Source organism: Phaenicophaeus curvirostris, chromosome 14 (assembly GCF_032191515.1).
Source record: "Phaenicophaeus curvirostris isolate KB17595 chromosome 14, BPBGC_Pcur_1.0, whole genome shotgun sequence".
Classification (NCBI taxonomy): domain Eukaryota; kingdom Metazoa; phylum Chordata; class Aves; order Cuculiformes; family Cuculidae; genus Phaenicophaeus; species Phaenicophaeus curvirostris.
This window is the reverse complement of record NC_091405.1, coordinates 6,166,048-6,182,979: the sequence shown is the minus strand read 5'-3', so window position 1 is coordinate 6,182,979 and position 16,932 is coordinate 6,166,048. Positions and strand designations below refer to the sequence as shown.

Genomic DNA, 16,932 nt, shown 5'->3' with positions numbered 1-16,932 from the left:
TCAAGTATGCAGCCAGGTGGGTATTGGCAGTACACATCTGCATAGCTTCTTCCTTCATTTACAGCAACTTTTTCTCTCATTGAATGTTGCACAATTTAAAAGTAGAGGCTGGGCAGGGCAGCACAGCTAATGACTCATAATAAGGAAATGTTGCCCTAAATTTTTATAATTGTAGTTTATATTAATGACTGATAGTAAGTTGGGGTTTTTTTCTTATGTCAGGCTAAAATAATGAGATTCATCTGCATATGGAATATCAAAATGTATTTGTCACTGTGCTTTGGCTTCTTGAGATTTATACTCGGATCTAAGCAAATATTATGTGTTCTGGTTGGTGGAAGTGTCTAATGACAAAATGTGTCTTAGATTATTTGATAGCACACCTTGTGAGAAGATCTGAAATGGAGCCCGAGAATTTTCACTTTTGAAGTCAGAATATGAATGATAAAAATGGAGAGTGATGTTCTGGGGATTTGGAAGCTGGGTTGGCTTTCTGTTGGGGAGAATTTAAAATGAGACCTCAAAGAGCCAAGGATGTAGGATTTCAGGAGTTTAGATTTATTCATTTGTACTTGCTGACCAAGAGCAGCATGCTCAAACTAGTAAATTGCTGTCAGATGTGCAGTGGATGAGCGGGAAATGGGGCTTTTTCAGAGGTTCCACAGGACAGAAGGAAGAAGGGAATGTCTGTTATAAACTTTGAAAGCAAGCAGTTGAAATATGTTCCAAGAATATTTTGGAGCAGGAGTGCCAGTTTAAATATTTATGCAGTGGTTTATTGCACTTATTCAAATCCTGAATAACGCTTGACCCTTGAATTTCTGGATCCTTGCCTGACTGGCACCCCATGATGGGTATGTTTACTTAGAAAATAGCTTTCTGTGGCAGCTGTTTTTCAGTGTAGGAAATCAGGAAAGCTGGATTTTGATCCAATTTTTGTCATGGTATTCATGCCTGACTTTGGGTTCAAGAAATGCCTTCTCATGCATCAATTTCTTCACTTGTGAAATAGAAGTCACGTTTACCATTGCCTCTCACAAGACCATGAGAGTCTGTAGTTGAAGCTTATATAGATGTTTTCCATTTTGCTTTTCCCTTGGACCTCTTTAATGTTCACGGTCCTCATCAGTATTCAACTGGCCTCCACCTTTCCTCTGTCAGATCCCAGATCTTGTGAAACATGTGGTTGTTTCTCACTGTCAGTAGTTTTCTGGTTCGGCAGTGCTGAGGAGCACAGCCCTTGGCTGCCCCGCAGAACCCTGACTGTCAGCAGAGCTCCTTTCGCCACCTGAAACAAGAAACTGAAGCTGTGCTGCAAGCACCTGTCTACCACAGCTCTGCTGAATCATAGATCTATGGAATGGGTTGGATTGGAAAGGACCTCAAAGCCCATCCAGTTCCAACCCCCTGTCATGAGCAGGGACACTTCCCACTGCTCCAAGCCCCATCCAACCTGGCCTTGAACACTTCCAGGGATGGAGCATCCACGACTTATCTAGGCCAGGGCCTCCCCACCCTCACAGGAAAACATTTCTTCCTTACATCTCATCTCAATCTCTCCTCTTTCAGTTTAAAACAGTCCTCTCCTTCTCCTGTCTCTGCACTCCCTGAACCCAACCTATTACAATAGAGACACCTGCAGTGGCTATTGGCAGTCGGGGTTGGAGATCTTCAGCTTCTCTGAGCTGAAAGTATTATTAAACTGTGGTTGCTGCCCAGAGTTGGAGCTGTGGCTGTGCAAAAACCCTTTAATTAAACTGGTGGCTGATTAGAGTTATAGGCTACAACTTGAGTCAATACAGCGACTGCCTGCCACCCAATATAGTCATTTTATGCAGCAGTATTTTGTAGCATGGTGACTCTTGCTTAAGATGGATTATTTAGGATCTGCCTGACTGTAGAACAAGATGAAGTAGCCAAACCTAATGATCATAGGTCTGGCCTAGCTTACTGCTGGACGCATCCCCAGCTGCTGAGCTTGGATCACGCACTCTGTGGTCTATAAGGGCTTGTGGATTCCTGTTCCGTGGCTGCTGGGCTTGCAGCGGTGGGTCCTTTGGCAGAACTCAACCCCAAGGTGCCGATGCCCAGACTTCCAAACATCAGCAAAAAGTCTTTCCAAATTCCCAGCCTTGCTGTGTGCTTGTTTATAGCCGAAACCCGAGGGATGCAAGGTGGTTTTAGCAAATAAATGTAAAGGACTCATGGAGGGATTTCTGCAACAATCATTCTCTGTTTCCCTCTGTGTATTTACAGACTCAGGAAGAAAATGGGGAATTCAGTTGGCTTGTTTACCCAAGTGATTACGCTGGTGTAACCGTTCCATGATGAAGTTCCATTACTGAACTGAGCTTGCCAGGCTGTGGAGATAAAAATGATCAATTTGATTGGTTTTGTCCTCCTGTTTTTACATTCAGGTTTCACAGGATTGGATTGATGGCTGCTACCATTTCTTCCTGAAAAACAGGCGTACCCTGAACCTTCCTGCAGACACACAGCGCTGCTCCAAGCATCCATAAGCACTGGGTTTTTTTCCGCTGCTCAGAAATAGAGCAGTGGCTCAGCATTATGGCCATGGCTCAGAATGGGAAGCCAGAGTTAAATTTTAAAACATTTGTTCTGTTGCAGAGCAATACTGCCTGATGCTTACACTTTCCACAGGGTGTCCAAATCTTCTCCTCGGCAGAACTTGCTTCATTTGCTCAAACAGATAGACTACATTGAGAGGACAGGAGGCTGTGCTAGCAATTAAGATCTATGAATTGGATTGAAACCCAAATATTATTATGCCTTGATGCAATTACTCTTTGTTGTCTTTTGATTGAGGTGCTTTTTGCAGACAAAGTTGGAACCTTCTAATCTGCAGTTGCTTGGGGCTGAGCTGTTTGAGGCTTCGTTATTTCACTGGTCTTGCCTATTGACCTGCTTGATTAATTTTGTGTCTGAACTTCTGTCCTTTTTATTCTTGCCTCTTCTGCCCTGTCAAGACGCGGTTGGAGAAAAAAACTCACATCTGTACAGTCCAGAGGACCAATTAGGTCTGGTCTTAAAGCAAAATGTTTGGTGACTTTCCTTTGTTTTGGTTTTTTTGTTTGGTTGGGTTTTTTTATTTAGAGCTGAGCGTGACAAAGAAGGATGAGGCCAGAGACAGTTATAAAGGGTGCATTGCATTTTTACTGTAATACTGAAGTATTGATTGTTGACTTTATTGGTAGGCTTTAATGCACAACCATTTCCTTACTTAGTGTTTGAATGGCCATTAAAATGTTGGCTTGGTGCCAGAATGCTGAAATCCTGCATTTTATAATACAATTTGGCTCTCCCAAAGTACTAATGTGGTTGGAATTTAAAAAAAAAAAAAAGATAAATAGGCAAGTCTTGAGTTTCCTTGGGTTTTTCCTGTATTTGTTAACCTTTATGTACTGCAATGAACCTCTGAAGCAAGAGACACTGAAAAGAGAACAAGTGGAGACAGGCAGGAATCTTGATGTTTTAAGGTTTGTGCCTCTTAAAATGCTCTGCCTTATAACTTTGAGATGGCCAGTGCTTGCTGGGCTGCTGACAGACATTCAGGGATGCAGAGTAATTACTCTTTCATTTATTAGTTTGAAAACAGGCATTGTGTTTTCTAGAGGAAAGTTTCATTTGTATTGCTTCACGAGTGCGTCACTGCCCATACAAACATGCCTATTGTCATCTTGTAACCTTTCTCTGGTGTGAGATGGGGCTTGCTGTCCCTTCCCTGCAGCACAGGGATCACAGAATCATGGAATGGTTTGCATTGGAAGGGAACTTAAAGCCCACCCAGTTCCAACCCCCTGCCATGGGCAGGGACACCTCCCACTGGATCAGGCTGATCTGTGCTCTGTTCCCCGAGGTGCTTCCCTGTGTTGTTCAATGGAATGTGTTCTGTTTGGTCCTCTCTGCTGAGAGATAGGTATGAATGGCAAGATGCTGTTGAACAAGAACAATCTTTGTGCCAAGCAGCTGTCCTGATTATGGTGGTGGGTTTTTGGTAAGGTAGATGGAGGTGGAAACTTCAGTTGCTATAAATTGTCTGCCACTGCAGTCAGCCAGCAGTTACCCCAAGCCCTTCCTTTCTTATTGCTCTCTGGAACAGGTACCCAGTGCTCCTTCAGGTACAACCCAAGTTTTCCGTCTGCCATTTCTTTGTCCTCTTCTGTCTCCCTCTTATAGAAACACAAAGCTTCACAAAATGAAAAGGACTAAGCCTCCTTTGGTTTCATAGAATCACTAAGGTTGGAAATGACCTCCGAGATCATCAAGTCCAACCATCAGCCCAACACCACCGTGCATAGTGAACCACGTCCTGAAGTGCCACGTCTTCATGTTTCTTGAACCCCTCCAGGGATGGTGACTCCACTACTGCCCTGGCAGCCTCTTCCAGTGCTTCACCACTCTTTTAGTAAAGAAATCTTTCCTAATATCCAGTCCCAACCTCTCCTGGTGCAATTTGAGGCCATTTCCTCTTGTCCTATCGCTTGTTACCTCTTTTACAGGCCTTGTAGAGATTGGTGAGGTATCCCCTCAGCTTCCTCTCTGGACTAAGCAATCACAGTGCCTTCAGCTGTTTCTCATAAGCCCTGTGTTCCAGACCCTTCATGAAAATGCTTTTGGTGGAAAATGATATTATTTCAGCTATCTGGTTCTATAAGGTAATATTGCTGATTGTATGGCCTGCCACGAAGGTCAATAATTACACAAAGCCTAAATAACTTAATTAGAGCTAGAAAGTATTGGAAATTAAGGGAGGCTGAAACAGCTTCTGCTCTACCAAATGTGATGGAAAACACTTGAGAAAAGGTGAGGAGCCAAGAGTTTGCCCTCTGGCTACTGGCCTGGGTGTTTTTTAATCTTTCTCAATCAGACTTGTAGCCAAGACTTGCTGCAGTCCCTTTCCTATCATTTTGGCTTTTCATTAAATAATATTTTGTGAGGTAGGGTTATAGCCTGTTGGAATATACCTTTTTAAAAGAAATTAGTATGGTACTTTTGCCAAAAATGTAGATGGCTTTCATTCACTGGGGAGCAGTAGCACTAGCACCATCTCTGAAGCAAACACCAATGTAAGTGGTACAATTGCCCAAATAAAGCTTGTGCTGGTATTTGTGTTAAAATCAACTCTTTTTTCCCTGCCAGGGAATATTCTAGGCTTGGTGTTTCTTTCCTCACCCATGTGACCTTCTTCATTCCCCTGTTTCAGTGGTCTGCCAAACCTGATCGCTCTGTGCAAAGGCAGCCGTTGTCCAGCTGTCTTTCCCAAAAGTAAAGGTGTTAGTGGAACACATTAACCTTTGTTTTCCTATGCAGCTCATTTCCATTCAGTTGCTGTGGTTGCTTTGTGGAACTTTATGGTGACTTTCAAACATATTGAGTTTGGGTGACCAATGATGAAGCAATTTGCAACTGAGTCTCTTCTTGTTCTTCCTAAGCGAGAAAGAGAGAACCTAACAAGCTACTCTGGGCTTTCAGCTTATCCTTGTGTGGAGTACAACACAATTTCTGAGTGCTCATATCCACATTCCATGGACTCTCGTGTGGCGTGGTCCCTGCTTATCTGATATAAAAAGAGTTTAGCTTTAAAAGGTAGAAAAGACAGGATGTTACTGTATAGCAATTTAATTTACACCGTGGCAACAACTATTTATAGACTTTAAATAATTGCAATGCCAATTTAAGTTGCCCTGTACCACTTTTCTAGATACTAGCGATTGCCAGAGATGATAAACTCCCTCTCTTCAGGAGGGTGAATTAATAGGTGTCCCAGTAGGCCTGGAAGGGGCAGGATTTGATTGCATTCCTCAAATGCATCACACCTAAGGCTCTTAAATTAGATAGCAGAGAGAATCTGTTGAATGAACACATGGGCTTGCCAGAAAGGCCCTTGCTGATAATGGAGGACCCTAGGGAAAATGTATTTTGGGTGGTATTAAACTGCAGCAGCTGGAAGATCGTTTGGAGCAAATATTAATAATTTTTCTTTAAAAAGGGAATCGAATATTCTTTATCTTTTCCTCAACATGTCCTGACTTCCAGTAAATTTACACAGGAATTAATGTTACTTGTAAGACTCTAGTTGAGTAATAGTATGTGAATAATATTTTACATCATAATTGATTAGCAGTATATAAAAATATGCATTGATGTGTTTTATGATCACACCACTACTGCAGCCGCTCATCCACAATGAAGTGTTTCCTTAATGAGCAGCATGCAGAGAGTGGTTTGACCCAATCTCCAAGTCTGCAGCCTGTTATTCCACCCAATAATAAAGCAAAGAAAATGGTTTCACTGGGTTTCTCTGTATTGCGCAGGATAGTGCAGTAGTGGAGCTACAAGTCCCTGTGAAGATAGATGGGAAACACCCAAGATTTGCTCAGTGACCGAAGTCAAAGCAGCTGCATTACTGGATGTACCTCCTGAGTGCTAAACACAGTGTGTCTGCCACTTTTCATTAGTGAAATGTGTGTTTTGGAATCCTGTCTGCCCTCTTTGGGCGTCTTCTGGAAGGACCTTCTGCAGTAAGGCACCTCATAATGTGCCTGTCTGAGTCTGCAGTGCCGCGAGATCGCCAGTGTTAATTGGAGCCTCTTCTCATCAGCATTGAGGGAAAGGAGAAATGATACTCGGTGGGCCTATTTTTCATTAACATTTAAGTTATAGGACGTTAATGAATTAGCAAAGTAATTTAACAGGAAAACTCCCATAGAAAATAATGCACTCAAAACCTGCAATGTGATCTTTCTGCTTATTTATAGATGCTAAGTGGGTATCTTTAAGTGCGGTAGCTGATTACTTGTATCTGGCAGCAGACAGGTGAGCCGCTAAGGTAGAGGCACAACGGAAAGAAACGTCTTACCCATTCCAAGCACATGGACCAGGGCAGCCTTCACGCTTCTGCAGAGACTGAGGGGACAAGTACTTGGTCCCTGGGTGCCCACTGCAGCCCTGGCTGTTCCTGCGGCACTGGGATGGAAAGTTAGTTCTGCTTTACTTCCTGCAGTGAATTTACAATGTAGGCACTTGTGCAGCAGGAGCTGAAGGAAGATTAATAACACGTTTTTGTTTAAATTGCTAATCAGTCTTTAGATGCTTTAGTCTTGGCCACTACTGATCTAGTACATGTTTGAACTGGTGACCTCTATTTGAAAGTCACTTTGTCCTTTTAATCGTTTTTCTGAGTCAGCCTCTGTCCCTTTCTGAGAGTCTCTTCCTCCATATGCTTGAAAATGTTGTTCTCTTTTTGTGGAAGACTAATCCCCATTTTGTATGGCTGTGCACATAGCATTAAATGAAAGCTGCGTGCATTCCCCTCATCCGCCTCAAGCGAGTCCTTGCTTCTCTTCTAATCTGGCGGCTTGTAACCTAGTTGTTAGCGGGTCTCTGTTGCCTCCAGTTCTGAAGGGTTGGGGTGGATGTGTGCAGAGAGGGTGGTGGTGAGGGTCTCCTCCCCTGTGGCCTGTTGTTTCCAAATCTGTACCAAGTTTACATTCCCCAACTTGACCTTTCTCCAGACATTTGCTTCTTCTGGAAGTGCTGCCTGGACACAGCTGGCTGACCTTAAGATGTCTAACATTGTCAATCCTTCATTGTCTTGAATGAGTTCTAGGATTTGATCCCTTCCAGTTCTTTTCATTTTAGCTCTTCTGTTCTTAGTAGCCATCTCACTGCTCGCCGCTCTCTTTGCAGAGTTACTGGATGATAACTCAGAAGCAAGAAAATACTTTTCAGCATAAAAAAGATGGATATATACAGGTGGAAGATCACTGGGAAGGGGGAAAGGCACGTCAGCCCAAAAGGAAAAATCACGTGTCATCGGTATTGTAGTTTTGATGCTCCAGGTGAAACCTCTGTAGTTTTAAGATGTGTGTTTTGGAAGGGATTGAATGACGGGACAGGCTGTTCATGCCTTCATCTTCCTTTTCAATCAAACTTGAGAGATGGGCACTAATGTTTCCTCTGCTGGAAGTTGTATCCTCGGTATTGTCTAATGTGAGATGGCAAGGCAAGAGGGGTCAGATGGAGAAATGAAGTGATAAAGCCCTCCAAATGGCTTTATTTGGTCTGCAAAGGACAGATTTTTGTTTGTCTTCTGATTCTGTCAATCCTGCATAGAAGTATTACAGGGAGGAGACTTGGTGCTAACCCATCTTTTAATATGCACATCTTCTTAATTGTTATGGTGAGGATGATAATATTAAATCATTAACCAAGCAGGCATGGCCATCATGTGGTCTGTGTAAGGAGGCTGAGCCAGGGCTGGAGGAACCTCCCTTCCCAGTTGTTGGCTGTTCCGTGATCCCCTTGAGCGCTGTTTCCACTCCCCCAGGAAAGGGAGAAGAGAACAAAGTGTGACGGATGTTAGTCATGTCACTTAACGCAGGGCTGGAAGGCACTTGGATATTAATGTAATGAGCACAGTACAAAGACCTGCTGGAGTGGGCCTGACTTCTAATTAAGTCTGCCAAGATGCCAATAGTGATTTCAGTTGTATGTTCACTATGAAAAATAAAAGGGTGTGTTGACAAAGCAGGCATGCACTCCTGTGGCTGATTTTAACCATCGTGCTTGTGGGTGTCTTCCAATGCAGGCCAGTAGTTCCAGTGCCACTTTATTCAGAGCTGGTAGCTGTAGTTAGAGGAAAAGCACAAATTTAGCTTCTTTGCTAGCAAAAACCTTAAAGTGCTGTCTTCACCCTGCCTCTTCACTTTTAATGCCTGCCTGTCACAGGAGGCTGGGGACATGCTTTTGGGCAGCACTCCTCGTAGCACGAGCTGAGTGCATCTGAATTCATCTGTCCATTGCTGGTGAGCAGGCTGGCAGGCACAGCTTCTTAGGTACGTGCACCCATTTGGGCCCTGGTCTGGAAACAGCTTTCGCTACATGATGTACCTGGGAAAAGATGGTTCTGAAACTGCTGGCAGGTTTTTGTGGCTGCATAGATTGAAGAACTGTGGGAATTAGGAATATGGGCTTGATTCTGCATATGTTGCTCTTCTTCCAGCGATGAAAGTCCACGTGTAATTGCTGTAGTGCAGGGGGGGAAGGCAGCGTTTTCTTTTCTCAGACTATTCACAATTGATAATATAACCCCGAAGAATCAGAGGTAACAGCTCAGACTTGTTTCTGCTTTCATATGCGTGAGTGTGTGTGCCTGCGTGGTGCCTTTTGGGCTTTGTGTGATGGAGAATTCGGAGACATTTTGTGAGAAGCAGGAGCACTGATAATTGCATTCTGGTTAATCATCGTAGAAGGATCGTGATTGCTGCTAGCTGGTGCTTTGCGGCTTCCACCCGAGTTAATAATTCATTGCCGGACTATGTCAAAGTGAGCTCTTAAGTCAGGCCCCTCTGTGGATTGCAGGCATCAGTCGGAGTCAGAAGAGTTGAAAGATGGGCTTAGTGTTTGACAGTCATTAACTTGGTGTGGGCCTCTAGGCAGCTCTGAGTTAACTTCTTCGTCCTCCACTTCCTTGTGTATGGGAATATGAAGGATGTGGGAATTCAGCTTCTTGTGGAATTGCGTTAAGGAATTCAGTAGGTAGGCAGAAGAATGCTGAAGCGAAGGTGTGAATATCAGTGACTGTGCAGTTCTCACCTCACAGGCTATGGGGCTGGGAGGGTTTTGCTGCCACGACGCTGGGGCGACAGTTTTGTAGAAGAGCTGTTTTACTGCAGAGCTGAGTTTACTGCTTTCCAGTGTGCCGTGCCTAGCCTCCCAGGGAGGGCACGTGTGTACCACCAAGAGCTGAATTTGGTTGTCAGTGCCTGCGGTCATCTGCAAGAGGGACCAGTCTTTGGGGCTTCCCTATGAAAAATGGAGTTAGCATTCTGAATTAAAAATTAACACATTCTCTGCATAATTACAGACTCACAGCACACACTAGTGCTGTACAAAAGAGGGCTTTCCAGGCAGAGTTTAATGGCCCAAAAGCAGAGCCATCACTTCTCTCCCCTTCTCCTTTTAAATTAACATTGGCATGTTTAAAACACTCCTCAAATTCTGCTTCAAAATAGTTGTCAGGCTTCAAGTTGTGGGGTTTTTTGTTGTATTTTGTTTGAAAGGTGCTTATTTCTTGGATGCTAAAGATGGAAAGTGGTTTGCATATTCATGGCACATTATCATTTTGTAAATAATCTAGTAGATATTTAACAACGGCTTTGGGTAAATGGACACTTGTTGCGCTTTGTTTAAATGATTACATCTCAATTATTGCTTGATGGTGAGAGCATGGGTAATACCCTCGGTTCTTTGTTAAAAAGCCTCTAATTAAAAATTGGTTCCTGCTCTCGCCTCTTGGATAAATATGGACGTGAGGTAGTTCAGTGACACTCTGTCAAATTGCAGAATTGAGTGCAAGTTCTCCATTCATCCCGACAAATGACACCGCTAATTGGGGCGTGGATGGCAGGAACAGCGCTGCCAGTGTTGGTGCTAATCCTCTCTGCTTGGCTGGGCTTCCCACCCCTGCTTCTCCCCTGCTTGGGACCATCGCCCTTCTCATTTTACAGGATTTGTGTTTTTCTCTCCCCCCCTCTTTCCCTCACTTGGTCACAAAAAGCACTGGTCCTCAGTCAGGGCTGTTTCTCACTTTGTGTTTACATCCTACCTCTGGTTTGGTGCAAATTTAGCTCTGGAAAGCTGTGTTGAAACTCGGGTCTCATTGAGCTCTGTAACAAGCCAGGACTCCCAGTCTGAGCGAGTTGGTGGTTTTTCCCCTGCAAGAGAAGGTTTTTCTGTGCTTATGGTACCAGGCTCCTGGTAACTTGTATTCTCTTAGTCCATGGAAGTTGGCCCTTTGCCACAAAGCCCAAACCCCCTGCCACATCGGCCAGTAGCATCATAAAATACTCAGTCCATCTGACTTTTTGCTCTGCACTGTTTGCTTGTGACTGCAGCTGCATTGATGTGAGTGTTAGCCTGAATTTTCTTCTTTGTCCTCTGCACCCTAATCTGCTTGAATTAGACTCCTGAACCCCCTCCAGCTCTTCTACGTTGCTGTGAAGGGAGAGGATGAGTGTGCAGAGCTGGAAGCAGGCAGCGTGCTGGGTATGACAACCCTCCTTTTGAGGAGACCTAGCGTGTCATTAATGCTGAATAATCGCCCTGCCAGCCTTGCAGAGAGGAAGGAGCTAATGCTTTGAGGCACTCTCCAGACCCAGTATGACAGTGCAGTATTAGCTCCTGCTACAGTGCTGGATTAAGCAGAGAAGAAAGGAGTTTGGGGAAGGAGCTAGCTATCGCTGTTTTAACTCTCTGCCAGCGATGTCTCTTACTTCTGCTGGGTAATGCTCACTGGTGATGGCAGGCAGCACAGCTGTAGGGCTGCAAAAAGGAGCTGATACAGGAGCAGACCCAGGCATGCGTTTCACATTCTTCCCCTTGCCCCTGCCCAGTGCAAGACTAGGAAAGAAGGGGAGGAGAAATTATAGTGATTGTAGACTGGCATGTTTTTTTAGGTTTTCTTGAATTTAATGTAGGGATGATAACATCTTTGATTTTTGTAGCAATGGTGAAGGAATCTCCTTCACTCGAGAGAGGGAAGAAGGTCACTGTGGACAACCTGGGATAAAGGGAGCTATCCTGATGCAAAGGAGGTTATTCATATTCTGACACCGTCATTCTCTTAGGGTTATGACGCTTTCTACTCAGAAGGAAAACTTTTGCTGTTTCTTTCACTGTGGCCCAGCAACCACAAGCAGTAGTTTTCTCCCTTCTCCTCCCACAGTCACATTTGAGTGCAGAAATGATTGATGCGTGAGCTGTCTGCACACTCCACCAGACTGATTGCTGGTGAAACATATAGTAGTTCCGACATCTTAGTTGGGTTACCACTCATCATTATTTACACTAAGAGCCATTTGGGATGAGTAGTTTCTGTTCATATCCCTCAAAGCTGTTGCTTTAAGAAATCTATAGGTAAGGGGAGACAGTTCTGTGCTGAACCATACTGGGAAAGCTTTCCCTGTAACATTGTGAGCTGGCAATGCAATATTTAAACAAAAAGAATTATATATATATATAAACTGTGCTGATCTGTAATGCGTAGTTGGGAGTAGCTTCTGCAGTAATGTTATGCGGCCAAAAAAATAACAGCAAATGCCTGTTGATAAAATCAGCATCTTTAAAGTTGTGGCTAGCAGCTCCAGATAGATCACTATGCTCCTCAAATCCTTGATGGGGCTACAGTCTGTCCCAAAGTGTTGACTGTCTGTCCAGGTACTTTTACCTGTTTTAAGACCTGGCTAGAAAGCAAAAGCTCTGTGTATCCTCTGTGCTTCTGTCTCTGCACCACTAGTAGGTTATGCAAACCAGAGGCAAGTAGGGGAAGAAGCCATCTGAAAACAGAGCAGCGTGTGTGAGGTGAGCGGCAAGTCACTAGGCAGGCACGGCTGCAGGGACACTGCCAGGCACGGATGCTCAGAAATGCAGGAGCAGTGCCAGAGTTTAATTATTCCTGCAAATGCATACCCTCCCTCTCCTGAAAGGGGCTTTGCTTGCGCTCTTGGGTGTAGCTGGCTGTGATCAGTGGTTTTCCCTGCAATGCAACCGACTACAGTTTTCCTCTGAGTGTCAGTGGCTTTGGTCCTGTCCTTTCTACTCATGAGACTCCTGGGACGAGGGTTCAGGTATTCAGTACAGTGTCTATTTGGTCACAAGCAGGGAGGATTTGCTCCTTGCAGTGGATTTTTTTGAGGAAATTTTGCCTTAAAATTGAGTTTGCTACTTTTGAAGCCAAAATACACTGTATTAAGAGACCACTCTGCCATTTGTGAAGCTCTGGATTGTGCAAGTGTCCAATGTGCCTGAGTCACAGAGCATCCTCTACAGACCTAACGCCATTAACGGGAATTGTTCCCAAAGCAGGGAGTACCATGTTAATTCAGAGACTCTTTTTTTTTTTTTTTCCTCTCTATAAAGCATCTTGCACCATTTTTACTGGTATTTGTGTCCAACTGATACTTCTGCCGTGTGGCTTTAATTAAAATAGAAGTGGAAATATTGTATTAGTGGTGGTGGTGGTGATTCTGCAGATATGTCAATGTTAATGCACAGTAAAACGCTCTCCTGATAGCTTTCTGTACTTCATTAAATTAAATGTAGACATCCCAAGTCTGAATTTTTGTGTGTATGTATGTTTGTATAGACAAGGCGTGCATTCGGTGAATTATCAGACAGTGAAATGCAGTACTATTGCAGCAGGGCTGGGATTTAAAAAGAAACAACTTTGGATTTGGGAGTGTCACCAGCAGTTTGTGGACAGACAGGAGCTGTGCTGGCACCGTGGGTTAAATGTGCACCTGGGACCTGAAGAAGTAACTGCCTGAAAGCGTTATGCTCGCATTGTGTGGAACACTTCTTCATGGCTGTACGCTTTGCGTATTAGCAAACGCATTCTTTATTTCTTTGGTGCTTCTAATTTTTTTTCTTTAGGATGGGGGTGGTCCGTTTCTCGATTTTTCTGTGGTTTCTGCACTGTAATGATGGCACCATCACCTGACTGCTGGAATACACTGGCCTGACTTTAATCATTGGGTGACTGGCTCTTAGCATGGCTTCATCTCTGCTGTTTTACATCCCCTCTTGTAATTGCACGATTGCTCGCAGCATTGTATTTCTATTGGTGACAACGAAAGGCACACGTTGGTGTTTTATGTAACCTTATACTTGGTGTTTGATGTTTAAGGTGTAGGTGAAGAAGTGGCACTTTGCAAATAAAACCCTTTTTATTTGCAAGCAGCAGATTTTCACTCTTCACAAGCAATCATCTTGTAAGACGATGTTATATATGACATGTTTGCAAGTATCAAATGGAGGAAGAAGTAGTGAGGCTGTATCGGTAATGGGGCTGATGGTTTCGTTGAGGTATCTGTGCTTACAATTAAATAACTTGTTCAAAGCTACAACAAAGGGCAATGTTTAATGTAAATAGTATGTAAGTCTTTTAACTGCTAAATAACCAAGCCCAGCAAAACAATGGAGAATCAAAGCTTTCCTTGAAAGAACATTGACACCAATTAATATGCAGTAAAATTATCTGCCTGTGCAAGTTGTTTCAGCAGCTCTGCAGGTCTAAAATGGCAGAAGCTTTCTGTTGCTGTATAAAAATCAAAGTGCCGTTTATTTCAGCCTCATGGTATGTGCAAATTCATGCAGCGCAGTTAAGGGAATAGCTTCACAACTGGTGTTACAAGCTGTGGCTGGAGCGCTGCATCACAATGCAGCAAATGCATTTTCCACATTAACCAAACATGACAGCTGAAACGATTATTAACCATGCAATATGTCGGAAGTCATCAAAAATTCACATCAGAGTAATTGCAGTGGCTTGGGGGAAAAAAAAAAAAAATCAGGAGCATCTCTCTCCTCCTGCCTGGCTGCCGCCTCACCCCCTTCGGATTCTGACATGGTATGGTCCGTTAACAATAAAATATCCTTCTGTAACCTATAAACTGTTACTCCCATCAGTTACTGGGTTCAGACTGATGCTTTCCCTACAATTTGAATAAAGCACCACTGGAAAAAAAATATATATATATAGCTGCTTTACAGGCAGTGGTGTTCAGGCGTGGAAAGCAGCTGCTTTCTGATTGTCTTGCTGGACTCTTGACTGTCTCAGCCATTTCAGGACTTGCAGGTTTGATTTATATCTTTTTATTTTTTGTTGTTAAAGATGAGAAAACTTGACCGTTAATACAGAAAGATACGGCTGTGTAAGCCTAAAATACCAGGCACCTGCAGTGTGGGAGTTAGAATCAGCATTACCAGGTTTGTAACTCCTCAGTGCCGAGATCTACAGGTAGGAATGTATCTGCTTAGAAATTTATAAATGAAGGTTAAAATCTTGCTTTGATAAGAGAAAGCTTTCCTTCAGGTGCATCCTACGGCAGTTTTTCTTTGTGGTTTTGCTGCAGGTTGTTTAAATTGATCGGTGAGTAGTGAAGAGGTGGGTAGTTTTGGAGAAGGGGTCCTTTGCCGACAGAAGAAACCTGTAGGTCTGTGCCATTACCTTCGGGTGTTCTTAGCTGGAGCAGCTGCTGGGTGGGGCAGCCTGGGCTCTGCTTTGGGTTTCCGCGGTAAAGACACTCTTGACATTGCTGTCTTGGCTTTTCATTTAAGCAGAAATAGAGCAGTGTAACTTTCTGAATGCTTTTATTCCTGTTTTCGCTTCCCTAGGTTGTGGGGTGCCTACAGACGTATTTTAAATAAAGATGCTACTTGCTGATGTGATATTTTTTTTTCTGTTTTCATTGTGGTGCAAAGGTGTTGGTGCCCTCTGCTCTACAGATGGACTTGTGATTTATTTAGAAGACACACTAAACTTTCTTTAATTTTGTTCTGAAGTAAGGATTTCAGTTGTGGGGTGAAAATGAAAATAAGACAGGAAATGTGCCTACTTTCCCAAAGTAAAGAAAGGCACTTGAAGATTTGCTCGTTTTGTTGGTTTCTGAAGAGGTGGAGAAGTGTATGTGCTTGGTCAAGTGGAGTTTGCAGCCTAGACCCCACCTCTTTGAAGTGAGCAGGGTATGTTAGGAAAGGAGTTAAGCCAGTAATATCACAGCCAAGGGAAGCAGTCAGGGAATTAACATGTATAGAAATGTGGTGGCTGTGGGTGGCAGCTGGTTTAATGCTCTCACGGATCCAGGGACTTGGAGGCTGCCTGCAGGCTGGAAGCTCTGCCTGCCCTTGGTGTGGGGACAGAAGTAGTGTGGGTGGCTTTTTTCTCCTTTCTGTTTCTCCATATGGAGAAAAGCAGGTTAATGAAACGGGCCAGCGCCTGGGCTCTTGCAGCAGAGAATGGTTTGCCTCCTTCGGGGCTCCCTCCCCAAATATTAAGGTGCCTGTATACTATCTTCCACACTCTTCCTATTGTCACCTGGAAATGTCTGAGTTGCTCAGGAGGGGCGGGAATAGCAGCAGAGCACAGCCAAAAAGTTCTCCCTTTTAAAGAAGGCTGCCTGTGCTAAGGGGGGGTCTGGCCACAGAGCTGCTCAGTCAAGTAAGAGACAATGTAATGTGTGGTTTGCATGTGTAAAAAGATGGAGGAAGCCATCTCCACTGACCCCGTAAGGAGACGGCTCTGTTCTCCTGCCAGTTGGTACAGTGTGGCAAATTATTTTCCTTTGTCTGAAGTGGGTGGGAGACACAGTTCAACCGAGCTCCATAAATTAATGTATGGAAAAATGACTGAGCCGCTGTAATTATTAATTAGCCGCAGGTCCATTACAGCAGGGTTTGCCGTGATATCTGTTGGCAGCATCTGGAGTTGGCATTTCATTTACGTTCAAGTCCAAAGGCTTGCGTGCCGTGTTAATGCAAGGTGCACATAAAGGCACGCACTGCCTGAGAGTTCCTTAGCAAGGGTGGAGCGCAGCCGGAGGAGAAAAATGGAAACCTTTTGTCTCCAGTGTATCGTCAGCACTCTGCTCTCACACCCCGAATCAGGAAAGTTTAAACCTCGGGTTTCTTACACATAGGGAGGACTAAGCTGAGAAAGGATGTTTATTCTATCGGGTTTTTTGCAGCAGGGAATTTTAATACGTGCTTTTCTCTTCAATCTTTGTAACATCTTTAAAATACAAATTCAATAATCGTAACGGGCATATTCCAGATTTCTCGGTTTTATTTTAATGATCTGTAATTAATAATTCATAGGTAATTTAAATAATTAACTTTGTGAAATGTATCAGCAATGTAGTAAGGAAATACCATTTCTAAAGACCATGGCATGTTTAAATTGAGGATTTAAAGATACTGTGACACATAGGAACTCCTCCAAATTGCTTGCTTTCACTGTCAGTGAAATATTTATATTTCTATTTATTCCAAGGGACACGCTGCCATGTTGAAAATACCTCTTAGGTGAACAAAGTAGCTATGATTTATTTATAGATACTTAGGAAGAATGAG

At 43.6% G+C, this 16,932-nt stretch overlaps 2 protein-coding genes across 3 annotated transcripts in view; one reads left to right on the top strand and one right to left on the bottom strand.

Moving 5' to 3' along the window:
* Nucleotides 1-16,932, bottom strand: part of AMFR (autocrine motility factor receptor) — a 414,702-nt gene that overhangs the window by 123,500 nt on the left and 274,270 nt on the right. The window lies entirely within an intron of this gene.
* The window catches only part of NUP93 (nucleoporin 93), a 74,692-nt gene that overhangs the window by 16,952 nt on the left and 40,808 nt on the right, over nucleotides 1-16,932 (top strand). The window contains exon 1 of one of the 2 annotated variants that reach the window (XM_069868681.1): nucleotides 14,513-14,659. The exons of the other annotated variant lie outside the window; for it this stretch is intronic. The gene's annotated coding sequence lies outside the window, so the exon portion shown is untranslated. Of the gene's footprint in view, nucleotides 1-14,512; nucleotides 14,660-16,932 lie in introns of those variants that run through there. 2 annotated transcript variants of the gene reach the window in all.